We start from the raw sequence: 27,865 nt of genomic DNA, 5'->3' as shown, positions 1-27,865 counted from the left end.
GATTTAAAGAGAACTGTGTGCCTTGCTCTGAGACAATTCCTATCAAAGAATCCCTCGTATTGGTCACCCAGCATATCGAAAGGCATTTATCAGGTATCTGCTATGAGGAGAAAATAGCTTGAGCCACTCCTAAACAAGCATTGTTGATCCAAAGGCAAATTATGGACTGGGTATAGGGGAATTCTGTGCCTAACAGCTGGACAGAAACTTACAAAGACAAAAGATATATCCTCCAGTCCCCATCGATTCCCACCCTCCACCTACACACTCACACACACACTCTCTCTCTCTCTCTCTCTCTCTCTCTCTCTCTCTCTCTCTCTCTCTCCCCCAGAAGAACAAAGTCATCCTGTGAAGCCACTGTAACTCCGGCTGGCCTTTAGGAGGAGGTAAAGAAACCTATGCAAACAACTTTACTTCCTAGCCTCTGTTTGTCTTCCCTTTTGCCACCCAGAGAGACATAAAGACTGGTCCTGCCTTTTGTTCTTTTCTTTTCTTCTCTCTTTCTTAGGCAATGGGGTGGGGGTAGTTGGGGTGGGGGTTGTTGCTAAGAATTCTACCCTGGCCTCACACCTGCTTTGTTGAAGCTTACTCTCCACACCAGCTCTGTTTACTTCATTCTCTCAGAGTGCCCCTCCTGTATATAAGAAATACAACTGCTGGTAAGTGGTTTGTTTTTCCCTTGTTAATCCCTTTTGTAACCAGGGTTACAAAATGCATTCAGGGTTCCTTTTCCCCCAAAGCTTCTAAATAACTTTTGGTTGTCTTAAATGAAGAGCCTGCAGCATAAACCAGATTCCATCTACTGCTCTCTGCTGAGAACCTCAGAGGCAGTGCAGCGAGGAAACGAACACAAACAAGATGTGGTTGAAGTAACAGAGCAAAGCAGTTCAGTGGGGGTTGGTGAAGTGGCATTAGGACTCAGTAATAAACATGGTCACAGATGGTACGGAGTAGGGGACATAAAAAAGTAGCAAAGACTTAAGATCTGGGAGCTGAGACACAGCAGAGGCTCCTTCAGGACTGAGTAGGTGATCTAGTCTACGGTGACAGTTTGTATCAGGGAGCCTGGCTCTTCACCTTGGCGTTTCTCCTCCTCTGTGTCCTTCTAGTCCTTCTCTTCGCTAACAGGAAAGATCCTGTGGCCTTTCAGCCAGCTCCAATCCCCAGAACCCATATTAAAAAGCCAAACCCCAGGGGCTGGGGATTTAGCTCAGTGGTAGAGCCCTTACCTAGGAAGCGCAAGGCCCTGGGTTCCGTCCCCAGCTCCGAAAAAAAAGAACCAAAAAAAAAAAAAAAAAAAAAAAAAAGCCAAACCCCAGTGCAGGGTTGGGTGGCAACAGGCAGATTCCTGGACTTACCTGGCTGGCTAGTCCAGTCAACTGTGAGTGCTAGGTTCAGTGGGAGACCTTGTCTCAAGAGATAATGTAGAGAGCAACTGAAGACAACATGACTCTTTGACCTCTGTGTATGCTCACACATACGCACAGGTATCTGCATGCACATGCATACAGTAAACACATGCATCCACATAAAGAACATGACCTGGAAATGATACACATTCCTGCCATAACTTACACATGAGTACAGTTAGCAAGGAGCAGTGGGAAATGTAGTACTGGTGGTAAGTTGCTATGCAACCAGTTATAAAATACAAATTTTATTATTAAACACTTGGGGGACTAAGGCAAGAAGTTTGTGACTCTGAAGCCAGCCAGGGATACACGGTAAGACTCTACCCCAAAACAAACAAGATACAGCCAAAGAGAAATGTCCAGAAGGAATGGATATGAAGTAGGTACTAGGTTCTAGTTCAGATGTATCGGTCAAAATACTTTTGTAAGTTGTTATACCACCATGTGGCAGGCACCTAAATGTAGCTAAGCATAAGAGGCCTGAAGGTGGTGGTATGATACTTAGTGAGTGAGATACGGTCACAAATCAGGGCATCTAAGGTGGCATCTGGTGCTGCAGAGCAAAAGGCACAATTCTGGCATTTCAGAGACTAAGAAGAAAAGATAAACCACCCCCAGCCTACCTCCACCTTTAAAGTGAGACTGTCAGTCAAAAGCATACCAATGGGACCCATGCTGACAATGTGAATGTGAAAGGCATAGTATTGGGTGGAGAACAGAAATGGGAAGAATTGCCATTGGGTAGACTTGCTCAACCATAGCTAGTGTTGGTGATGGAGGCCATCCCTCAAGGCAGGGAGACGAGAGTGAATGCTGAATGGATGCAGCAAAGTAATAAGGGTAGAAGCAGCACACAAAAGCAATCGCTAAACCAAAGCTGCCATGCAAACAAAAGGGTGGCTCAAAGGAGGTAAGGCATCAACTCTGAGAGGTAGGTGCTCTGCTCTTGCAGTCAGAGCTCTTGACTCCCTTTTATTCACTGCTCCACAGTCCCCTTCCTGGGCTTGTGGTCCTTGTTCTCATGGTCCAAGACAATGGCTTCTGTGTTCTAGAAAGCAGAGTGGAGGAAAGGATGACAGAGAAAGTAAGGCATGCTACTTCTTAGAGAGTCTGGAAACAGTTACACAATACCTGCTTTTGCAGCTTATTCATCAGAACTTAGTCCCATGACTATACTTGCTGCAGTGGAGTCTGGGAAATGTAGTTTGCATAATAAATGTCCACGTGTTCATTTAATTGTTACCATGGGTAAAATGTGTGTTATAGGAGAGTTAGCCATCCTGGCCATATTTACCTTGCTATAAATCTAATGGCAGAAGTCATGAGAACTTGTCACCTCTGAATTCCCATATGACAACACTGTACACCGCCTTTCCTTCATCTTACCTTTGAAGCATGCATATATGTCATATGAACACATAATACTTGAGTATGTGTAATACAGGGTCATTGTGCTGAGATTTCAGTCTAATACTCAGCTGTATTGAACCAGCAACAGAGAGGAAATAAAACAAAGCCAAATGCTTGGCAGAGAGTTTTGCTAATTCTTAGCTCACATAGCCTATTTGGAACAAATATTGTGTGTGGATCAGAATGTTTTGACTTCTAGGTTATAGACAATAATTAGGATAGTTGATAATGACTTGTAAGAATGCTTACCTCTGTTCTATGTATCCATATGTATCCTATGTATCCATAATGTACTTAATATGTCACTATCAGGAGCAGGACTTGGGATGGCTCAGTTTCCCCTGCTGTTTCTCCCTGATCTGTTGGTAGTGAAAGGACCGAATTACTATGGATGGCAACAAGAATGCAGGTGCCTTTCCCCGTCCTCCTCAGAACCCACCACTTTGAGAACACAGAGGGGCCACAGAATAAGAGAGCTGGGGGGATGGTTGTCGTGTTTAATGCCCTTGATACAAACTGGCAGGACACATGAGAACAGCATTGCTCAATGAGTGCAGGTGGCGTCCTGCCTCAGGTAACTAGTCTCATTTTCCCTTTGTGTCCTTGGATTCATTTACATCTCAGGCAAAGCATTGAGTGACACTTTAGAAGACAGGAAGGGCAAAGAGGGATCCACAGACAAAGAAGTAGTTTGGGAGGCAGAAAAAGAAAGAAGGAAAGAAAATCCCTAGGACTCCCTAGGGCAGCCCAGTCTAAACTCAGTGACTTGAAGGACATTTCCACTCACATCATCACCTCCAGTTGCCTTTGTGAGTGTGTGTGTGTGTGTGTGTGTGTGCGCACACTTTTGTTTGTGCAACCACAGGTACACACACACACACACACACACACACACACACACACACACAAGTGCATTAAAGATATCTTGTGGCCAAGACTGGAGACTCCTCTATATCAAAACATGTGAAAGGATACATTTAACATGGTCTGTCAAACTCACCTGTACCTCTGCTTGAATGGCAATAACTTAGTATCTCTTTACCAGATAAACTTCTTATGGCTGGCAGAGCAAGTAGCCCTAGTCACAAGTCTTTGCAGGTGGGCAAACAAGGTCCCAAGGATTGCTGGACTCTCTACATCTCAGCCTGGTCATACAAAAATGGGTGATAAGAAATGGAGGATGTTCTGTGCCTTCATAAGGCCACCAGTTGTGATGAGGTGATAGCTTTTCTGTGACCAGGTTGGATCCAGGTCAGGACCCCTTTGCCTGCTGCAATGAAGGTGCTTCTCAGCTTTGCGTTTGCCACAGAATCTACCTTTAAGGTTTCACCTCCCTAATCAACCCCTTTAAACTGTGGTTTCTTGAGTTTGTTAAGTTACAGATTAATAAAGTCGTAACACTCACTTTTCATGCTGGTTGCAAGAACTTAAAAAAAATATGCAAAGCACGGAACAAATGCTCAAAGCTGTTGCGTGTGTATATTCTTATTTTCCTAATAAGTGGGAATGGTGCCCTCCTGTTTTTGTTTAATTTTTGAGAGAGGGTCCCCGTGTACATAGCTCTGACTGTCCTGGAACTCATTATGTAGACCAGGCTGGCCTCAAACTCCCAGCGATCCACTTGCTTCTGCCTCCAAGTGCTGGGATTAAAGGTATGTGCTACCATGCCCAACTTCTCCTATTCTATCAACATAAGCCAAACTATCCCTTTTAGAAATGCTTTCTCCTTTAACGAATGCTCTAAATGTGAATTTTAAGCTGATTTTTAAGTAAAAAAAAGAAAGAAGTGGATTATAATATATTCCCTTCAACTCAAAAATTCCATAGCTTTATGTACAGAGAGAGAGAGAGAGAGAGAGAGAGAGAGAGAGAGAGAATGTCTAAGAGGTTGATTTACATTTCTGCAATCTGTATAAATGTGAAAAACAATTATAAAATGTTTAATTTAATTACTTGTTGTGTAAACTTGAGCAATTATGTAGTGAGAAAAGCCTGAAGGAGCTAGGAACCCAGGTTACCCCCTGAGATGCCTCCCTGCCCAATCTTCTTCAGCAAATAGTAGTTATTTGCTATTTGACCAGGTCAGGGGATCCTGGCTCCATAGTCCTGGCTCAACCCCCTATATTTTGTGGTCTCGCTCATCAGGTTAGGGATAAAGAGTAGTGGGAAGACCTGCCATGTTTCTCCATCAACGTGGAAGGCTCATGCTGAATATGCCCTACATTTCCTGGACCAGGATGTGTAAGTGTGGCTTGTAGTAGTTTGTAACAACTGTGCCTGGGATGGGAGCATTTTGCAGACTTGATGCTGCAGTTTCCCCTGAGCCCAAGCTACAGAAGCCACTGCAGTGATTTTTGAGTATATGCCATGATCAGGCTCCCGGGAGAAAGGAAGCTTAAACATGTAATTAGAGAGAAACCAGAAACACATGGGACATATTCTAAGGGTGACTATGGAATCCAGGGGTAGATGGAATTGCTAAAGCTTTTCAGAGCAGCTGATGGAATTTCAGGATTTTATCTTGCCTTTTATTTTCTTTTTAAACCATTGAAGGCTGAAAATATTTGAGGATAAATGTATGAGTATGAGCTTTTTGGGCAGAGTAGGAAAAAAACTGTCATTCTGAATCCAGGTTTGACTTGGACAAGGAGAGATTTACAAAAACACCAGGAAGGCAGAAATTTATGAAAATCGTATTTACTTAGGGCTGAAGGGAAGGTTTCTGTCTAGCCTGAAAGGGATGTCATATGAAGAGGAGGAAATACTGAATGTCCTGAGTTTGTATTCCCCAATGTGTGTTTCATTGAACCCAAGTCTCACAAGAAGCTTATCGCAGAGGGGTTCTCTGGCAGGTGTCTTTGGGAACCCTCAGAGTCCTTGAGATAAGCTTTCAGAAACCCTGAAACAAATCTTTCATGGTGGACTCAGTAATTTCCAAATAGTGGATCCTTTCAGCTTTCTTTCTGTCTCTTTCTCATTTTAATACATTGTAACATTCCGATATATATGTAATATATTCAAGTATATAATATATAATGATTAAGGTAATTACCATATCCACCTCACTAAATACTAGCCACTTCTTTGTGTTGGGAACTTGTAAGCTTTTTTTTTTCTCTTTTAAAGATTTGTTTTTATTTTTAAAGTCATATGCATGTGTACTTGTCTATGTATGTGTATGAATGCAGTGTCCTCGAAGGCTGATCCCCTTGTGCTGGAGTTACAAGCAGTTCTGAGCTGCCTGCCGTTGGTGCTGGGAACTGAACTCGGGTCCTTTGTAAGAGCAGTGTCTTAGTAAGGGTTTCCATTGCTATAAGAAACACCACGGCCAAGGCATCTCTTCTAGGGCACATTTAATTGGGGCTGACTTACAGGTTCTAAGGTTCAGTCCATTATTACTGTAGTGGTTTGGATATGCTTGACCCAGGGAGTGGCACTATTAGGAGGTATGGCCTTGTTGGAGTAGGTGTGTCATTGTGGGCATGGGCTTTAAGATCCTCCTCCTAACTGCCTGGAAGTGAGTCTTCTCCTAGCAGCCTTCAGATGAAGATGTAGAACCCTCATCTCTTCCTGCACCGTGCCTGCCTAGACGATGCCATTCTTCTACCTATATGATAACAGACTGAACTTCCAAACCTGTAAGCCAGCTCCAGTTAAATGTTGTCATTGTAAGAGTCTTGGTCATGGTGTCTGTTCACAGAAGTAAACCCTAACTGAGGCAAGCATCATTACAGAAGCATGGCAGTATCCAGGCACTTATGGCACCTGAGAAATTGAGAGCTCTACATCTTGTCCTGAAGACAATCAGGAGATGACTGTCTTCCAGGCAGGAGAAGGGTCTCAAAGCCCACCCGCAAAGTGACCTCCAACAAGGTCACATCTACCCCAACAAGGCCACACCTCCTAATAGTGCCATTCCCTGGGCAAACTATATTCAAACCATCCACAAGCAGAATAAGCTCTTAGCAGCTGAGCTCTCTCTCCAGCCCCTCTTACACAAAATGTGTAAACAACAGACATCTGAAACGTAGTACTCCTTCTCAAGTTTTGTTATGAGAAATATAACTTTGTTTGAGAGAGTATGACTCTTCATAGTTCAGAGGTGATACAGAAGAGTGTGTGACTCAGCGTTATGGGTCGGTGACCCACATGGGGTGTTCTGTGACTTCTGGAGACGACAAGACATACACAGGAAAAATGTGTTTACTTTCTGCATAGCATGAGGCTGTATGAAAGACTATGGTGTCTGGAGCTGTGGCTGCCACCCTGTGAACATGACGAGAAGGCAGTGAGAATGGAGGCAGGAGATGCCTATCTAATACCTAATAGACAATAGAGCCACCGAGCTGAGCTTACTTATCATACCTGCCTCTGCCCTTCTCCATAATGACAGCAAAGGTTGCTGATGACCAAATGTCTTCAGGGCTGGACCCTTTGTGTGACATGGGATATCACACAAAGGAATGGACCTCTCTCTCCAGGTTTGAGTGATTGGATGACAGCGTTACATCAGAATCCCTGCTAATACCCTTTCCAGGTCATGTGAAGTCTGAGGAACTCACTCCTGCTGACACTCTTCCTGGAACTTTTTTGCAGAACTCACTTCAGGAAGTGAGAGTTGGGTCTAGGGTTGACCCCTGAGATCATTAGGACTTGGCTAGAGCTTCAGTGTTCAGTGGTCTGGGACAAGCAGAAACTCTAAGAAGCAGGGACCAGTCTGAGTTCTTACCAGGAGTGTACCTTCCGAGGGGATGGTGAGTCACACACTCTTCCTGTTTCTCTTCTGTTTGCAGGCTGTGAGGTAAGCAGTTTTTCGATGCCCAACTAGGATGTGCTACCTTCCTCTGGTCTCAAAGCAACAGGGTCCAAGGCTGAAACCTCCAGGCTCTAAGCCAAAATAAACCTTTTCTCTTTATAGGTTAACTCAAACATTTTTAGAAACAAATAGATAAAAAAATTTAATATGTGTGTATATGGCTGTAGATATCTGTGTGAGGGTATGCACCAAAACATGCATTTGGAGATCAGAGGTCAACCTGTGTTTGTTGGTCTCACTTTCCATCTTGTGTGAGGCAGAGTTTCTTGTTTGTTGTCTGCCATGGAGTAAGAGCATAGGTTCAGTCAAGCCTGGTGGAATCCGCCTTCCATACTGGGATGCTCCTCAGGCAAGATGTCCTCTCAGGACATGTCACAGAGACGTGGATGTCCTTAGCAATAATAAGATGGTTGACTGAAACTATTTCTCTGGTCTTCTCAAGAATAAAGGGGGATAAGACAGAAACAAAACAGAGAAACCCTTTTTAGGAGTCTTGTGGTGATACCTGTTTGTGATCCCCAAATGGGAAATGGCTTTCTTTTTTTTCTTTTCAAGACAGGTTTTCTCTGTGTAGCCCTGGCTGAGCTGGACTTGATTTGTAGACCAAGCCTTGTATCACAGAGATCCACCTGCCTCTGCCACCATGCCTGGCTGGGAAAGGCCTTTATGGAATGGGTAATTCTAACACTCAAGTAAGATCCACCAGCTTTCGAAGGCCTAGCTGAATTTCCAGTGGATCAGCAAAAAGTCAACAAAAAGTTGTGTTACCTGCTGTAATCCCTCCATTTATCCCACCACATGGCTGTCAGTCAGATGATCAGCTACCAGGAAGTGGAGAAAGCCTGTACACTACCAGGAAGTGGAGAAAGCCTGTACACTACCAGTAGGCTTCCTGTTTGGTTGCTGTGAGGTCTCAAAAACAGTGGTGTGACTGACAGTTCTGGGATGGTGAGGCACGTTGAAAGAGTGTGCGTGCATTTCAGGATGCCTGGGAACAAGGTGGAAGGAAGAGTAAGAGGTTTGTCTGTTGTTTGTATAAAAGAAGCCAACGACTCTCACTCCTCTTCCGCTCTTTCTTCCTCTCTCTCTCTCTCTCTCTCTCTCTCTCTCTCTCTCTCTCTCTCTCTCTCTCTCTTCCTCTCTCCCTCTCCTGGCCTGACACGATAAAAAAAATAATAAATAAACAAAACAAAACAAAAAAAAAAGCCAACACGAAAACCCATGTTTTTCTTCAAGCATAGCCCCAAGTTCCGTGTGCTTTTTCTCCAGCACTACATAATTCCCACTAGTTTTCCAACCCTGATCAATTAGCAGGTGTAGACTGTGTTGAGATGGTTTCTGAGGCCCACGTAGGATAGCAAGGATCACTCAGTGGTCTGTGCCACAGATGTCCCCAGGGGCATCTGGCTCATGTAGAACTTCACAAGCTTTAAGGAGCCTCCCTCCAGCATGGAATGTTGAGGCTGGTAGGAGTGTTCACAGCCTTGTGACTGAAGAAGCTCAGTCTGGGATCTGGGATTCCTGAATTCTAACTTCTGACCCCCACATTTCTCAAGCTGTCCTGCCTGTTAGGTTTCTCACAACTCATAAAAGACTCTGGGGCTCTCGACTTGGTCTCTTTTCAGCTCTGAGACTCTTTTGGGCATTGCCTTACTGTTGAAACCTAACTCGGACAACCCACTTGACGATCCTGAGGTAGAATCACTTTCTGAGGGTTTTGGAACTTTGAGTAAATACAAAACTTCTATTTATATTATGTGAAGTTATGGAAAAATTTATTATCTTACAGATGAGAAATCCAAGAGTAGGGTGGACTCCAGAAACACTGTGGTCACTTTTTCTTTCACTTCTTTATTCTAGAGTGACTTGTGAGGGTTAATATTATCAACTAGACAGGACCTAGAATTAACTAAGAGACAAGCCTCCAGGCATGCATAGAAAGGATTATCTAGTTTGGGATTATAGAGGTGGGAAAATAGAACCACTGAGGTGGCACCATTCCCTGGGCTGCAGTAGGAACCGACTTAACAGTAGAAAAAAAAACCCATCAATCTCTCTCTGCTTCCAGAGAGATATAATGTGACCATCCTGGTCTCTAACTTGCTGTGACAGTTAATATCACAGGATTTGGAACTACCTAACAAACCAGCCTCCAGGAACACCTGTAAGGGACTGTTTCCTTTAGGCTAGCCTCTGGGCATGCCTGTGGGGATGACCTTGATCAGGTAACCAACCGATCTCCCCTAAAGGAAATGACCAGCTGGTTCAAACACCTTGTTATCTTGACTTCCTCACCATGATAAATATTAAATATGGACCCAAAAAAATCCCTTCATTCCTTAAGATGATTTTACCATGGTATTTTACTACACTGAGAGACAAAGAATAATAAATAGAGCTTGACCCTCAGATTCTGCCACAATAGAGTTTCTAGTTTCAACATGGGTTCCTTTCCTTCATCCTGACAACTATTTCTTTTTTAAAAAGAAAAAACACTTATATGTTTATTGTATATGGGAGGGGCATGCATGTGGATGCAAAGAGAAAAGCTTGTGAGGGCTGTACTTTTCTACACTGAGCCATCTCACAGGCCTTGAGACTGTCTCTTTCGCAAGCACTGCTCACATATATGCTTTACATCTCCCCCCATGGAAGCTACAAATTCTCTGCTTACTGTACCTCATTATTCCTCACCGTTCAACAAGGATAACGTAATATCTAATCCATTGGCTTGCTATAAGGCTAAAGTAAGATTCATTATGAAATATTTATTTTAGGTCCTGAAACATAAAGATGAGCAATAGAGGATAGCTTTTTTCTTTTGGTTTTCATGGAAAATATACTTTCTTTTGATAAAAATAGACATTAACATTGAAATCGTCCTCAGAGAAATGATGTTTTCTTAGATTGAAATCAAACTGTCCTTCCAAAATGGTAATCAACGATTGAATTAACTGTTATTGACGTTTCACAGTTCTCCCTCCTTGTGAGGGGTGTATACTTAGGAGATTACTTAGTCAGTTGCTGGCACCTAGAAATGCAGCAGACATAGAATGAGGGCTCAGCTTACGGTAGAGCATCTTTTCAAACTGGAGAATGCTTCAAGAGAAAGCTGAAATCCCGCAGGAGCACCATCGCTTCTGAATGGTCTTGGGTGGTCACACAACAGACCTCTCCCAAAGGCTTTCCCAGAACTTTTCCTGAATGTTCAATCACTTTATTTCCTGGTGTTTCCCTCTGCTATGAAGAACTTTGAAGATGCACATTGAAGCCAGGTCTAAAATCTTTTGGAGTTAGCCATACTGGAGAATCCCCATTTACAAGAGCTAGGTTCTTAGATTATGGTATGCTCATGAGAATTGAATATATTATTCTTGGAGAACTGGTTCAAATAAAAACAAAAAGGGGTTGATAATGAGCACCGGGTCTACTGAAGTCAGTTGTGGGGTTTACTGTGTGTGAAATAAATGCAGCATGGGATGTCTGGGACAAGACCCTGGAGCCAGGCCCTTGTGAGTGGATATACTTCTGCCAGGCTTGAACTGCTGCCAGGAGTTAGCTGGAGCCAAAAATGCTCAAAAGATTTCCATAGAGAGATAGGTGGACAGTTAATGCTCTGGCCAGCATGCCCACTTTGCCTTTGCTGCTGGACAAAAGGTCCCAATGCAAGGTCACTACATAATGAGCCTCAGTTCAGCCAGGAACGAATTTCAACGGCTTCTGTCTGCTGCAGAACAAAGAGCAGAGCCAATTCAGGTCAGCATGTGAAATGCTCTTATTTGAGGAGAAAGATCCTTGATTTTTTTTTTTTTGTCAGTGGCTATCTGTGTGTCTTCCTAATTGTGGGAAGAAGCACCCCCGATGCCCTTGGCACAAGGGGTGAAGCCTAACCTGGCCATTACACACGTACTGAATCGGCTTCTCAGCTCCGAGGGTTGTGATATTCCCATGTGCAGTCTGAACCAATAGATTTCCATCTTTCTTTCACTGTTCTTGTCCCTCCTCCTCTCATCCTCTGGTAAGATTTTATAGAACAAGAGCAAATATACATGTTTTATTCTAAATAAGGAGTTTCAAAACCTATTTTATAAATTATTATTATATATTATATATTTACATATTAACTGTATAATTTAGTGATTAGATATGCAACATACTTTCAAATAATCACACCAGCCAAGTTAAACAACACATATGTCCCTCTGTCCCTCCTGTCACACTGCTATTTTCTTTGTGTGTGTGTGTGTGTGTGTGTGTTGATAATAAAGATCTTAGTATCTTAGCATCTTAGCTCAAGTATTCAGCACTGTATTAAGTGTGGTTACCTTCTCCAAAAGTTATATACCTTTCATAGCTGAAACTTTGTGTGTGTGTGTATGTGTAGGGGTCACTGGTTCTTTATCAGTGTTTTGACATAACCTTTTTTTCAAATTTAATTTATTTTTATTTTATTTTTTCTCCATCTTTATTAAATTGGGTATTTCTTATTTACATTTCAATTGTTATTACCTTTCCAGGCAAACATCCCCCTAACCCCTCCCCCTCTATATGGGTGTTCCCCTACTCATCCTTCCCCCATTACTGCCCTCCCCCCAACAATCCCATTCACTGGAGGTTCAGTCTTGGCAGGACCAAGGGCTTCCCCTTCCACTGGCGCTCTTACTAGGCTATTCATTGCTACCTATGCAGTTGGAGCCCAGGGTCAGTCCATGTATAGTCTTTGGGTAGTGGCTTAGTCCCTGGAAGCTCTGGTTGGTTGGCATTGTTGTTCATATGGGATCTCAAGCCCCTTCAAGCTCTTTCAGTCCTTTTTCTGTCAAATTTAATTTTACTTAAAAAAAACTCATTCATTTTACATCCTGCTCACTGCCCCCTTCTAGTCACCCCCCTCCCACAATCCTTCCCCATCCTCCATCCCCTTCTCCTCTGAGTGGGCACCCCCCCAACCCCCACTAATATCCCCATATCCTGGCACTTCAAGTCTCTGCAAGGATATGCACTTCCTCTCCCACTGAAGCCAGACAAGGCACAGCTATTAGACCATATCCCACATACAGGCAATAGCTTTGGGGATAGCCTACAGATTCAATACAATCCCCATCAAAATTCAAACATGATTTTTTATAGACCTTGAAAGAGCAATTCTCAACTTCATATGGAAAAACAAAAAAAACCCAGGATAGCCAAAACAATCCTGAATAATAAAAACTCTTCAGGAGGAATCATCATCCCTAACCTCAAGCTGCACTACAGAACAATACCGATAAAAACTGCATGGTATTGATACAGAAAAAGGCATGTTGATCAATGGAATTGAATCAAAGACCCCAAAATAAACCCATACACCTATGATTTTTGATAAAGAAGCCGAAACCATACAATGAAAAATAAAATGAAAGCATCTTAAACAAATAGTGCTAGACTGAGTGTCTACATGTAGAAGGATGAAATACTTATCACCCTACACAAAACTCAAGTCTAAGTAGACAAGGACCTCAACATATATCCGGATACACTAAATTTCATAGAAGAGAAAGTGGGAAATACCCTTGACCGCAGTGGTAGAGGAGACAATTTCATAGCTGAAACTTTGTAACTCTGACCAATGCCTCCCAGTGCCTCAGCCCCTTGGCTATGGGTAGCCTGCATTCCACCCCCTGCCTCTGTGAGTTTTACTAAGGAATGTCTTGTGGTCAGACTCACCAGAATTCTCCCAAATGTTTCTGCCGCTCCCTGAACATTCAATCTCTTTACTTCCTGATGTTTCCCTTCCTCTTGTCCATGATATTACAGAATAGCTTGTTATAAAGAATGTTAGAAATACTGATTTCATGTGTAAGAGAAATCGCAGCAGTGTTCTCTTTCTCTATCTGGCTTGCTTCACTGAGTACAGAAGAAGATTCAAACAAACTAAAGATAGAAGTCAGAAAATCAATGCAGGACCCAAACAAGAAAGTCAGGAACACACAGGGAAATCAGCAACATGGAAGAGAAATTCAGAAAGGAACTTGAGGTTTAAAAATGGCTGATCATGGTGGTAAATACCTTCAATCCCTGTACTTTGGAGGTTGAGACAGGAGAATCTCTGTGTCCTGGCTAGTTTTTATGTCTATTTGACCCAAGCTAGAGCCATCTGAGAGGAGGCAGCATCAGTTGAAAAATGATTCATAAGATCAGAATTAGTGGTTGATTTGGGAGAGTTCAACCCATTTTGGGTGGGGTCATCCTGGCCAGATGGTACTGAGTTCTATAAAACAGCAGGCTAAGCAAGCTGTATGGAACAAGCCAGTAAGCAGTACTCTTCCATGACCCCTGCATCAGCTCCTGCCTCCAGATTCCTGCCCTGTGTGAGTTCCTGTCTTGACTTCCTTCTATGATGAACAGCAATGTGGAAGATTAAGCCAAATAAACTCTTTTTTCCCCAGCTTGCTTTTTTGTGATAGTGTTTTGTTGTAGCAATAAAAACCCTAACTAAGACACTATAAGTTCAAGTCCAGCTTGGTCTACATAGCAAGTACCAGACCAGCTAAAAAGCTACATAGAGAGACCCTGTCTCAAAAGCCAACCAAAGAAACAAAGCAAAACAAACAAACAAAAAAGAAAAACAAAAAGGAAAGAAATGAAAACAAATTGATGCAAAAAAAAAAAAACAACCCCTCTATGATTCAAATAAAAACTACATATGAATAGACTCAGTCCAACAATGGAAATTAAACCAAGTGGAAGACATCGTCAAAAGCATACTACATTCAAATATCAATAAAGAAAAAAGAATAATGAACATTACCAGAATGCCCAAGAAGTTTGGGAGATGGTCAAGGATCTACAGAATATAAGAAAGAACTGAGATAAAGGGATAGAAAAATCTCTTAAATCATGGAAAGTTTGCAAACTTAGTGAAAGTGACACCTAGAGACAAGAATAATTAAGCTCTTCAAATAGACCCAGCTAGAGAAACTCTGAAAGGCATTGTAAGAGAGCCAAAAAAAAAAAAAAAAAAAAAAAAAAAAAAAAAAAAAAAAAAAAAAAAAAAAAAGGTGTCAAAAACAGTATTAAAAAGACAAAGAAAAGAAACAGTATTGAAAGCTTGAGGAAAAGACAACAAGTACCTAATAAGGGAAGCTAGAGGGGGCAGGAGGAGGATGGGGGAGTTTAGAAGTGGGCGTGAGGTCTCCTGGAGCAGGAATTTTAAGCAATTATGACATGGGTACTGGGGACTAAGCTAGGTTTTCTGCAAGAACAGTACACCTGTAGAGCCATTTCTTCAGCCCAATGATGATCATAATTTCTGAAAGTCACAGCAGATGAGAAAAAAAGAAGAAAATTATGCAAATATACCTTCTCCCCACCCCATTTTCCTTTCCCCGTAAAAACCCTGTAAATTGCTGAAAGTCCTCTGGTGACTTCTCAAATTTGGCACTGGTTTGATTGGTTTTGGCAACCATACTGTAGTGACTCATGAGAGAATACCGTGGGTCTCCTTACTCACAGATGGAGCTTGCTAACCCACGACAGCAATTCCGCATGCTTATGAGACTGCAACAATGTGCTGCTGGTGGGCCAGTGAAAACAAGCACGTCCAAGGAAAGCGAGCCCAGTGAAAAGAGAGTTGCAAAAAGATAAAAATTAAAGCACACATGGTCAGTAACTGCGGGGTTTAAAACAATGCTCTAGTTATTTATTTGAATATGTCCTGGGGCCTGTGAGATGGCCCCGCAAGAAAAATGCCTACTGCCAAACCTGACGACCTGCACTCAGTTGTTCTTCTGTTTCCTGGCCTTCAGGAGGTAAGTGGCACGGCCTTTCTCCTCCACGTGTTCCCCTTCAGAAACTACTGTCCCTCCACGATGTACCCACCATGATGAACTGCATACCCACAATTCTAAGCACAATGAAGTTAAAATACCATGAACTGAATCCTCCCAATCAAAGCTAAAATCAAATTGATTGTTTCAGGTAATTTCTTCACAGCAGTCTGACCTCCCACTGTTAAAGTTTTCTTCTTTTTCTTCTTCTTTTATTTTTAGTGCTCTTTAAGCTTTGCTGTAATAAAGTGCTTAAGCATAAATTTTCTCCCTAGCCATTCTGTGTGTATAATTGGCAGTAATTATATTTAAGCTATTATGCAGTCTTTACTACTTCTTTTGTCAAACCTTTCTCTCCACCCAAAGTATACTGCCTACCCATTAAGCATTCCATCCTACCCTGGACATTGTTAGGCCCTAATGCTCTCTCTATACATTTGCTGATTCTAGAATGTTCAGTAGGTAGAATCACCTGGTGTTTGTGTTTGGCTTATTTCATTTAGCGTAGTGTTTTCTTTTTTGCGTGTGTGTAAGCATGCTTCTATGTGGGTGGACATGTGTTAGTGCAGATGGAAGCCAGAGGTGGACACAGGGTGTCTCCTTCCAACACTACTTAGAAAAAGAAATTAAGAGGGGAGTTCCCTTTTACGAGTTCCATTTACTCATTAGGGATGGATTTAACAAAAACTAAAATTTATACTCTGAAAACCGCAAAATATGCTTACAGAAAACTTAAACTAAAAATGATTTCAGGGTCTAGAGAGATGTTTCACAGATTAAAGCACTGGTTGTGCTTACACAGGACCCAGATTTGATTCCCAGCCACACGTTGGGTCACAACTGTCTGTAACTCTATTTCCATGAAATCTGACCCCCTCTTCTGGTCTCCTTGGGATTTGCATGCATGTGGTGCACATGTGTAGACAAAACACTCATATACATAATGCAATTCTTAAAATTTTTAAATGTTTAAATCACTGGATGGCAGCACATGCTCATGGATAGGGAAACACCACACAGTGGTAAAATGGTAATTACTTCCCAGCATGATTTGGAAGTATCTATTGGTGTTGTGGTTAGCTCCTTTGTTGAACAGACTGATCCTAAAGTTCATGTAGACACAGAAGAGGCTTAGAACAGCTGGAGAAATCCTGAAAAGAACAAAGCTGGAGCATGCTTCTTCCCCCACAACCAATGTCAGAAAGCACCGATCTAGAGCAACCATGGTGGTATAGGTCTAGCACAAAGGCAGATGTGTAGATGGATCGACCAGAATTGAGAGTCTAGAAATGAATCCAAACATCCAGGACCAGCTCCCTTCAACCAGAATGCCAGGGCCACTCAGTGAGGTACCCTGGAGTCTTAGATACAGTAAAAACATGGTGGTTCACATTATGTCAGATCAAACGTTAACTCAGAATAGATGGCTGTAGCTCATCAGTGGAATACTTATCCAGTGTATATGAAGCCTTGGGATCTATCCCAGATACTAAAAACTCCAACTGTAAGAGTTAGCCCAACTGTAAAATTTTAAGTTCACTTAGCACATTCCTTTATTGTTTACCTAAAAGAAGTGAGAGCATATTTGTGTATAAAACCTTTCTCAAAAATTTTCATAGCCCCAGTATCTAAAATAGCCAAAGAGGGGCTGAAGGAATGGCTCAGCAGTTAAGGCATTTGCTGCTCTCACAGATGACCCAGCTTCAGTTCCTAGCACCCATACTGGGAGGCTCACAAGCACCTGTAACTTCACCTCCAGGAAATCTGATGCCCTCTTCTGGACTGCATACACATGGTGCACACAAACTCAAGCAGGCACACACGAAGACATATAATTTTAAAAAAATCTTAAAATAAAATAGCCGAAAGGTGTGAACAACCCCAATGCCCATCAAATAACACACAAACATGATGTAGCAATCCACACAGTGGGAAGTTATTTGGGAATATAAAGTGTTGAGTGGTTCTAAGTGAAAGTGGCTTACACAAGCATGTACCATGTCCCTGACCTCCAGCACTGATCTCTGGCTTTTCAACATGGGGTCTTTACACCACAGCTTGGCCTTGAACTTGAGACCTCTCTACTTCAGCTTCCTAAGTACTGGGTCACAGCCCTGCATTCTCATGCCCAGCATGCCTGCTATTGAAAATATGGTGGTAAGCCATCTACGAGTGGACTTGGAAGGCTTCTCCTGCAAGACAACTTAAAACTTTTTCTATATTGAAAACATTTAACATCCAGGTGTGTCCAAGTCTTTTGCCCATTCACTTCTGAAACCCCATACTGTGGCCTAGATCAACATCAAACACACAGCAGTCCTCCTGCCTTAGTCTCTTAGGTTGTTGGGATTATAGGTGAGTACCACCACAATTTGTGGTGCAGCTGGCATTCAGGACAAGTTCCAGAAGAATGGCCATGAGTTGTTTTTCCTAAAATCACTAATATCTATTCAAACTCAGATCAGTCATTCTCTTCTTTGTAAGGCCTCCTTAACATCTCCCCATTCCTGGTGACTCATTGCATCAATTGATGGCATCGTGTGGCACAGATGGGAAGAGGGTTCAGTCTGACTGAAAATTCTGACAAAGGAAGTCGAATTTCCCAACAGAACAAACACTTTGCATGAAAGCAGAATTGTAAAAATTGGCTGCTAATTCACAACACTGAGGTCTGGTAAGGTTGCACATGGTCTAGAAACCACTTTGGTGATATTCAAGGGGGAGTTATTCCATCCAGAGAATTTTTTTTAGTGATTCCACTTGAGGTCCAGACTCCACAGTGTCATATAAGTCTTTCTTGAGAAAGAGACAGGCCAGAAATTTTCTTGTGATGGCATTTGTGTGCTCAGAGAAGCTAATAGCTCCATCAACAGTGACCTCATCACAAAGATCTGAGCAGCTATCAATCTCTGAGTGCTGGAATTCCTTTTCTTCTCTTGGTGTGGTGTACATGCATGTGTATATAGAGGATGCCAGTTGTATTCCTCTCTTGTTTTTTGTCTTAGTTTTTGAGACATGGTCTCTCACTGTATCTGAGGCTCTTCACTGTATTGTTAGCCTGCCTGGCCAACGAACTTCTTGAGTCCAGCTGCCCCCAACTCCTACCCCAACCTCTAAGTTGCAGTTACAGGTACTCATGGTTAAGTTTGGCTGTTTGTGGGTGCTGGGGATTTGAACTTAGGCCCTCTTGCTTTCACAGAAAACACTCTTACCCACAGATCCCCATCCCCAGTCCCAAAGCTATTTCTTAAGGAACTCTTCCAGCCCAGTGTGCGGCTAGTACCACCCTATGTGTGGTTTGTTTTGTTTTATCCTGGCCTGAGAAGACATTGCTGTGGATCCCCTGCAGGTGCAGGTTTCAATCTTGAATCTGAGCAAGGTATCTGAGCCAGAACACTGGGTGTCACTCATGTTTTCTGAAACTTCTTCATCCAAATCAGGAACCTTTTACCTTGTCTACATAAGAGATTAGAATAAGTTGGAAAAAATGGTTTTTAATAGAAATCCTACTTTGTAGGATTTCTTCTTGACTAATATATTTGGAAAGAAAAAAAAAACCCAGCCAAGCTGTAAAAGGGTCTTTAGTCAGCCCTGCTTTTTAGTTGGGGCATGGAAAGTACTTACCTGAAAATGATTAAAGACAATGCAATGTAACTGTGCATATATTGGAGGTGCACATATGGATGGAAATAGAGGTATACATGCAAAAGAACCAAATGCTATATAACTATCAAAGAAGAATGAGGTTGGGCTCTGTGCATTAGCACAGGAGATTCCTCAGAACTAGCCAGAAGGATGAAAATTTAAAGATCATACGTGCATGTGGGGATGTATGAGTGGCATGTGTCTGTGTATGAATGAAAGTGTTTCTTGAAGGTGAATTAGCAAACGAGGAAACAGACCATCACCCTTCATGTTACAGTGTCTTCTGGTAGGTTCCAGGGCATATATGTGTCTTTTATAGTTCAACACAGGAAAGGGACATTGGTGAATGGTATTTTTAGAATTTGCAATTATGAGCCAGGTGGTGGTGATGGTGCATGCCTTTAATCCCAGCCTGGAACAGAGGGAGTTCCAGGACAGCTAGGGCTACACAGAAAGACCATGTCTTGAAAAACAAAATAAAAACAAAGAAACAAGGAGGAGGAGGAAGAGAAAGAGGAGGAGGAGGAAGAAGAGGAGGAGGGTGGAGTTGTATAATTCTTACCAAAAAACTAAGAGGGTAGATTTTAGAGTATGTTTTATGAAAATAACTTAAAAATGGTAAATCTCAAGCTCTTCCAGACTAACAGGAAAGATGTTACTGCATCTTTTGATTTGATATGTGAGATGGGCTGGGTCTAGAATCCAGTGCATTTAGGTGCAGAAAGCTGTTCAGACGTGAGATGCGATGATATGAAAAGTTAGAATCTAGGCTTTGTGTGGACATGTGGTACTGATGAGCACACCCATACATGTGCATGTGGAAGCCAGAGCTTGGTGCTAAGTGTCCTCCTCAGTCACCTCCACCTTAGTCTTTGAGGCAGCATCTCTCAGATTAGCTATGCTAGCTGGCCAGTGGGCCCTGAGATCCATCTGTCTCTTCTTCCCAGGGCTAGGACTATTACCATGCACGACAATACCTTGCTTTTATCTGGGTATTGGAGGTCCGAATTTAGCTACTCCTGTCTATACAGCAAACACTTTACCCACTGACTGTGTGTGTGTGTGTGTGTGTGTGTGTGTGTGTGTGTGTGTGTGTGTATTTGACATGCAAACATGAAGTCTTGAGTTTAATTCCTAGCACCCATGTAAAAGGTTAGAACAGTATATGTGCTTGTAATCTCAGGGCACGTTCCTGTGGCTTGTTGGTATAACTATTCAGTGAGAAGTGTGCCAGGCTTCATGTATAATTTATAACGAGTTTTAGTGTCTAGTGGCAGGAGAAAAAGAGGCTGTGAAGGTTGCTTTGGATAGGAACACCAGGCTTTCACAAGGCCAAGAGCTCTGGGTCTGTGTACTTTCTGAATTCTGAGACATTTACGAGCATCCTGTTTACTAAAGTTGTCTCAGGAGTTTGTGCCAAGTATTGCTGTGTTTTCTGAGGATGATTTGATGGGAGACAGCTTCAGGAAACGATTCTAAAGATCCTTTGTAGAAATACCCATGTTTGAAAGTTTGTGACTTTGAATTTGACCTTGAATTCACTCCTGGCAGTGCCAGCTGAAGGCTTACCCCATGACATCAGAATTCACACTCACTTCAGAGCATGAATGTTCTGCCTTCTGCTCCCTTCTCTCTGCATTCTTGTGAGTCTCACTAGAACCAATCTCCTGAGGTTTTGTTCAGTCTTTTTTTTTTTTTTTTTTCTTTTTTTCGGAGCTGGGACCAAACCCAGGGCCTTGCGCTTGCTAGGCAAGCACTCTACCACTGAGCTAAATCCCCAACCCCGGTTTTGTTCAGTCTTACTAGTTGAATTGTTCGCTCTGGTTGAGATGTGCTTGAAGTGTGTTTAGGATTTAATCTCACTGTCTGTTTTGGTTTGTGATAAGCTTAGTAGTATTCCATCTGGACCTTATCCACCTGGGACAGGATGCTGGGAGGCTACATCCTGAATAGAGAGAACTTGCTTGAACTGACTTGTACTTCTTCAAAAGTCCTGGCAGTTGATGTGTTTATTGTTATGTTGATGTGTTATAAGTTATGTGTTCTGAATTTGGAGACTTCAAGATTGAGTGCCTTCCATGACCCTTTGTCAAATATCCTCGAATATAAACAGTCTCTCTCAGTACAACTCCAGCTTCACAAGAAAAATAATTTCCAAGGGAATGTCTCTTTCTGACCACATTTTACTCCGAATCTCCTGGCTCAGGAAAGATTGTTGTCAGCATGGGTATTCATTGTTCCTGCATATGATCTCACTCTAGATAAGCATTTTTTAAATTTTCTTTTTTAAAAAAATTAATTGTTTTATTTATTTATACCCAAAATGGTGCCCACCCTCTGGGTCCCACCCCCCTTGCACAGGGTTCTTCCCCCTAAATCCCCTTTTACTTTGCCTCTGAGAGGGCATCCCCCATTGGGTGTCCCCCCACCTTGCGGCATAAATCTCTACAGGATTAGGTGCATCCTCTCCCACTGAGGTCAGACACGACAGTCCTCTGCTACATATGTGCTGGGCCTTGGACTTGCCCATTTATGCTCTTTGGTTGGTGGCTTTGACTCTGGGAGCTCCCAGGGGTCCAGTTTAGGTAACATTGTTGGTCTTCTGCTGGGGATGATAAGCATCTTTAAAACTACAAACTGGGGGCTAAGGAAATGGCCCATCACAGTAAACCCACACAAGCATGAGGGCATGTGTCCTATCCCCACATAAAACCCATTGTAGTAGCCTGTGCCTGCATCCCACAGCCAGGAGGCAAAGACAGGCAGCCAGTCAGTGCAGCCTAATCAATGAGATATCCTGTCCCCAAAAGTAAAGCAAAGGAGGCCCACACCTTTAATTCCAGCTCTTAGGAGGCAGAGGCAGAATCTGTGAGTTCAACACCAACCTGGTCTACATCCTGAGTTCCAGGACAGCCAGGGCTGGCTATACAGAGAGCCCCTGTCTATAAAACAAATAAGGTGGAGAGGTTGGAGAGGTGGCTCAAGATCAATTGCTGCTCTTGAAGAGGACCCAAGCTCAGCTCTTTTCACTAATGTTACATACCTGCACTCACATGGACACACATATACACACAACGAAAATAAAATAAATATTAAAACAAAGACACAAACAAGCAAAATGGCAGTAAGGCAAAGTTTGATAAAGGAAGATTCCTAACATCGACCTCTGGTCTACACACACACACACACACACACACACACACACACACACACACACACACACACAAGCAAACTAAGAGATAATTTGTACTCTTAAACTTTCAATTTTGACTTTAATTTTCATTCTTTCACTGAGTTATAAAGACCCACCCCCCCTATTTTCCTTCTTTAGGGTGTGTGTAGAGACATGTTTAGTTTCCTTTCAAAACAGACTGATTTCTGCCTTTTTATTAAACTGTCTTTTGACATGGATCCTCCTATTTCCTGCAGCCCTGACATCTATCCCATGTTCACTCCTTTGGAAAGCTGTAAGACTTGTTTCTGCCTTGAAATAGCACATCATGGAAGACAGAGAGAGAGACCTCTAGTTTCCCTCCTTCACCTGCTACCCTCCAGCCCCACAGCTGTGAGGCAGTCTGTATCTCAACATGGCTTTGGCATGGATTGCAGAAGGGGAAGGGACTGGGCACTCATAGAGCAGGCTAACTGTGGTGTTTAGAAGTCAAACTGGGGGGGTTGGGGATTAAGCTCAGTGGTAGAGCGCTTGCCTAGCAAGCACAAGGCCCTGGGTTTGGTCCCCAGCTCTGAAAAAAAGAAAGAAAGAAAAAAAAAAAAGAAGTCAAACTGGGTTGAGGGAGCAAGTCCAGAGTAGAGCCAATAATGCCTTTGTTGATTCAGCAACAAGAAGATTGTTTTCCCAAGGAAGGGGGCCAGATGCTCTTAAACCACTTAGAAAATAAGTCCTGTGTAGCCTTGGCTCTCCTGGAACTCACTCTGTTCTAGTGGTTTTTCTTCATCTCCCATAGTCTTTTCATATTTAGATAGCATAATTTTGTCTAACTATATTGCTCAAGCTGCTGCTCCTTTGATCCCATCAACCATGGTAAGACACTGTGTTTGCTTTTCTGTCTATTCTCAAATTAGAATCTTCTAGATGTTCACACTTAGGAGTTAAGCTTGTGGATCTACAAGACCATTAATCTAAGCCACAGCTTATTAAAGCTCCAGTCATAGACTCCATGAAAACGCAAGGTGTTCCGAGTAACCAGGATAGGTTTAATACTCTATCAGTATCATATCTCATGCTGGATTTTGATTTTAGGGTGGTTTATTTTTATTAGTAATTATTACAATAAGTCAATGTGTTGATAATTGTGTTTAAAGCAATGTTATATTTCATTAATTGTTGAAAAATTTAAATAGCAATAAGTCGAGGCTTCATTCATTTTCTGAACCTTCCTGGGATAATTTCAGGATCTGTAGAAAAATATTTGCAGCTTCTAGCAATTAGGGATAGGTGGCTGCCTGTGTCCCCTTTCCCACATACATAACCTTGCTACCAGGACCTAGGTTTAAATGAAAAAGTCTCAGCCCAAATTCTTCTACATTTTCACAAATAACTTTTTCACAGCAAGCACAAAAAAAGTCAGGTGGCCTTTTCTCTCCATCCAGTGGTCTTCCTGGATGCTCTGACACTTTGCAGGAAATACTCATTTTGAAGTCACAACAAACTTTTAACTTGGAAATGTTTAAAGATATGGTCTAAGCTTGCTCTTTATTGGGTGGGGACCCCAGGGAGGAATTCTTCCCTTGCATTGGGCATCACTCTGGAGGTGTTCAGCTGGGTTTACCAGATTAAGGGAAGTGATGACAGTGGAGATCCTGTTAGCCAACCACACACATTAGTACTATCAATTCCTTAGGTGAAAAATGACTACTGTACTATCTATGGAATCCAATAAACCCGGGATATTAGAGATGGAAATGGAGCCACTGGAAATGCCCACTTTAGTCCCTGCTGAAGCTCAGCTGCCTTGTTAAAATCCTGTGATGACTAATCTCAGTTATCAATACACCTAGGAAGAGGAATATTAATTAAATAATTGCCTCTTTTAGATGACCATATGGGCAGGTCTGTGAAGAGCAGCATTTTCTTGATTGCTAATGGATATAGTACAGTAGGCCCGGCCCACTGGAGGCAGTACCATCCCTAGGTAGTTGGGCATGATGTATATATAAGAAAGTTAGTGAATGTGAGCCTTATAGAAAGCCAGAAGGTAATGCTCCTCTGTGGCTCCTGCCTTGGCCTCCCTTGAAGATGATCTAAGATGTGAAAGCTGGAATAAACCCTTTTCTCCTCAGAAAGCTGTTGGTTATGGTGTTACCACAACTGCAGAGATGTGGCTAGGACAGAGGTGGTCAACAGCTAATGACTCAGTGCGACCGAGGTTCTTAAGCTTCCTTCAATACAGCAGTTCCTCCTGTTGTGGAACCCCCCAACTATAAAATTATTTTCATTGCTACTTCATAACTATATTTTTGCTACTGTTATAAATTATTGTAAATATCTGTGTTTTCTGATGGTTTTAGGCAACCCTTTTGAAAGGATCATTCAACACCAGAAAGGGTTATGATCCACAGGTTGAAAACCACTGCAGTACAACAAAATATCAATGAAAGTAAAAAACCAGAGAGTTCTCATTCATTTTGCTAGTTTTCAGGTCTCCAGCAGCTACTTCAAAGCCTCCTTAAATAAAAATACAACTTACAAAGTAGCACAGGTAAAGCATACATGCACTTCAACACAATCCTTAACTTCCCCCAGCTCCTTTACTGTCCTCTTGAGATCTCCCATTGAATTTCTCCTAAAAGGAATCTAAAGTACCAGAGATCCAGGGAGAGCTAGCTGAATCATGTACAATAGGTACAGTGACATATATTTCTGGAATCACTTTACAAATTTGAGCTTGCAGGGATGTTCATGCATCCTTGTAGAACATGTCACAGATCCTCATCTGCAGAGTCACTGCAAGAATCCTGAAATCATGTGACACATGCTGTGGAACCGACAGGCATTGGCCCACTATGCTGCATTCCGTTTGCAGTATCTTTCTTGATGACAGTCATATTCTGGTTCAGGACCCTGGGTTTTGATAGTATATTCAAAATTTCAAGACACGATCTTTTAGGACCTTGTGTTATATATTAATTTTAAAATTTATATTATATGTGCACTGTGTTGAAAGAACCAAATAATTCTGCCAAGTTTCATTTTTCAGACTGCTGGTTAAGTATTGGCACTCATTTTTATCCTTAGTAGTGGGACTCCAGTATCTTAATGGCACATGACCAACACCCAGATGCACACTTTTTAGCCTCCCTATAGCTTGGTGTATCTGTCCCAATAGCTTTCCCACCTCTGGACATATTCTGTCTGGAAGATACACAAGCTTCTCTGACACAGTCCCCTTCCCTTGACCTGAAATGACAAAATCTAGCTGGAGGACTGTATCACAGAAATGCATCCACATCTTGGTGGATATAAAGATGATTTCCCAACTGAGGTGGCTTCTCTCTCACATACCTGCTACTCGTCCTCCAAAATAGTTATGTCGTAGTTTGGGGTAGACAATGGCATCTGTATAATAAAGATAATGCAGTGCACAGGGTGCGGATCTGTCCAATGTCCCAGGGTGAGCATCCTCTCTTAATGATGCTGAGCTCTGGGTTTATTTCCAGTTGCTTAGCATCCCCTTGACTAGTTATTTCAATCTTAAATTCTCTCTTCATTGTGTGAGCTCCTCTCTATATGTTGCTGCGCACATGGGAGGCCATCAGCATTATCTGCACAAAGAATTCTTCCATGATCTTTCTGATCACATCCAGAAGGAATGGGTGCTTGCTAATCCATCTTTAAGTGGACATCATGGCAGTTTTGTGTCTTCAGAGTGCTATACAAGGCTTGTTTGCCCCACAGCTACCAGAACTCCTCTAGCTATATAGTATCAAGTCATACAAGAGGTTTCATATATAAGTGTTCGTGTTGCTAGAGACTGTCTTCTAAGAATATTGGCAGCCACAAGACTGAAAACTTCCAAGCTGGGCGTTTTATTCCTTGGGAAAGTTCAGACTTTAAAAAGTTCTTCCTATTAGGTGCAACAATGAATACTAATTAACACTGTCCTCAAGCACATAAACTCAAGGTATTACCATTTAATTGCTCCAAATTCAGTACCATTCAGGTACCACCATTCCACATGGATGCCGGCCAGCTTTTAGCTTGACAGAATCCCCAAATATTTTGTGTGTGGTTCTAATGTATAATCTTTTGGTCTTTGTCCAAGTACAGGCTTAGGTATAACTCTTAACAGGAATGTCTGGAATCTAAACAGGCATGCTTAGAGCTTAAACAGAGTCCCCATCCCAATGTCCTTCACTGCTAACAGTCAATGCACCCTCCTACCACTGACAGGGAATTATGGGCACTTCCCTTATTATATCTTGTTACACAATTAAACTGTGCAGAAAGTCTGGGGGAAATTTAATGGGAGAAAACTGTTAGTCACCTTCCCTAAATTCTGCTATTGGTTTGGGTGCTTGAGCAGGCAATGTGGTTTGGTGAGGAGTTATCAGCTGAGGGGAGCCAAAGGAAAGGGAATTAAGGCAATTGGCCCACTTGGGGGTTAAAGAAAACAAAACTAGTGATTACAGCTCCCTAACCCCCCCCCAACACACACACTGATATTTCAAAATTGTGTGCCCAAAATTGTTCTTAGTTGAACTCTAAGTGTATATAAAAGCTTTCCTATAGGATAGTGTTTCTGAAATGTATACGTTAGTAACTGTAGTTATTGCCACATATTTCTGAATATATTCTCTAGAATCTCTACTGCGTCCCAACTGCCACATATACAGCAAGCAAGCAAGCAACAACAACAACAACAAAAGGTGAAAAGGGGAGGGGGAGTAGAGAATGAGACTGCGAACCCCTCACGTAAGAGATGGGATGTATAGTGATGCAGAGGGGGAGTCAGCAGGGTCCAAAGGGGAACAGTGTAAGTATGGGGGCATAGGGGAAGACCCAGCATGAGGTGGGGACACTTAGGTAACAACGTGCTCTGTAGTACAGAGTCTGGGTGTAGGAGTGGGGAAAGGCCACTATGAGGGGTTAAATGGTTCTAAATTGTAGCCAAGCTCTAATGCCAACTTCAAGGATTTGAACATCTTGAAGATGTAGGGAAACCACAGATGGTTTCTGTTGTGTTTAGGGATGTGGGTGCGGTTAGGGAGGGAAGGAGATATGATGTGGTATACAGATATGGCTGCAAGATGACTCAGCCCTGGTGGGTGATGGATCAGAGTGGAGAGAAAGACAGAGGTATTAGGGATCTAGGGGCTGCAGTAGGCCAGGGTGAGGACATGAGAGCCCAGCTCGAGGCTGTCAGGTAATACAGCTGTACTCCAGTTAAACTGTGTGAACTCTGCTATTCCATTTTACCTCAGTTAATTCTCATCATTTTTTTTTTTATGAAGTAGCTGCCTGACTGTCTTATAGAGAGATCCAGTGTCATACAATGGGTGAATAACAGGTCAAATTTAAGCTCACTTTTACTCCCTGTTATAAGATCCATGTTCACTGTGACACCTTGGCATTTAAAAACATGTTAATAACTGCAGAGGCAAAGATTGTAGAAGGAGACTCTACCTACGCTGGGATATCCTTGCATCCCAAGATCCCAGTCAACCATACCACCATTGTGTAAGTAACTCCATAATCTAGTATCTTCTACTGGGACTTAGAACAGAAGCCTCCTGTGCAGAGTCTCTGTGTGCTC

The 27,865-nt window shown here is 42.4% G+C and overlaps 1 long non-coding RNA gene across 1 annotated transcript in view; it reads right to left on the bottom strand.

The window, feature by feature from the left end:
* Window positions 1–1,644: 1,644 nt before the first annotated feature.
* Window positions 1,645–27,865, bottom strand: part of LOC102554174 (uncharacterized) — a 78,194-nt gene continuing 51,973 nt past the window's right edge. Inside the window, exons 3-4 of the long non-coding RNA XR_360679.4 lie at window positions 3,075–3,184; window positions 1,645–2,463 (exon numbers count right to left, since the gene is read on the bottom strand). This is a non-coding gene — a long non-coding RNA (uncharacterized LOC102554174). The remainder of the gene's footprint in view (window positions 2,464–3,074; window positions 3,185–27,865) is intronic.

This window comes from Rattus norvegicus, chromosome 17, assembly GCF_036323735.1.
Source record: "Rattus norvegicus strain BN/NHsdMcwi chromosome 17, GRCr8, whole genome shotgun sequence".
NCBI classification, from domain to species: Eukaryota; Metazoa; Chordata; class Mammalia; order Rodentia; family Muridae; genus Rattus; species Rattus norvegicus.
This window is presented reverse-complemented; position numbering and strand designations above follow the sequence as displayed.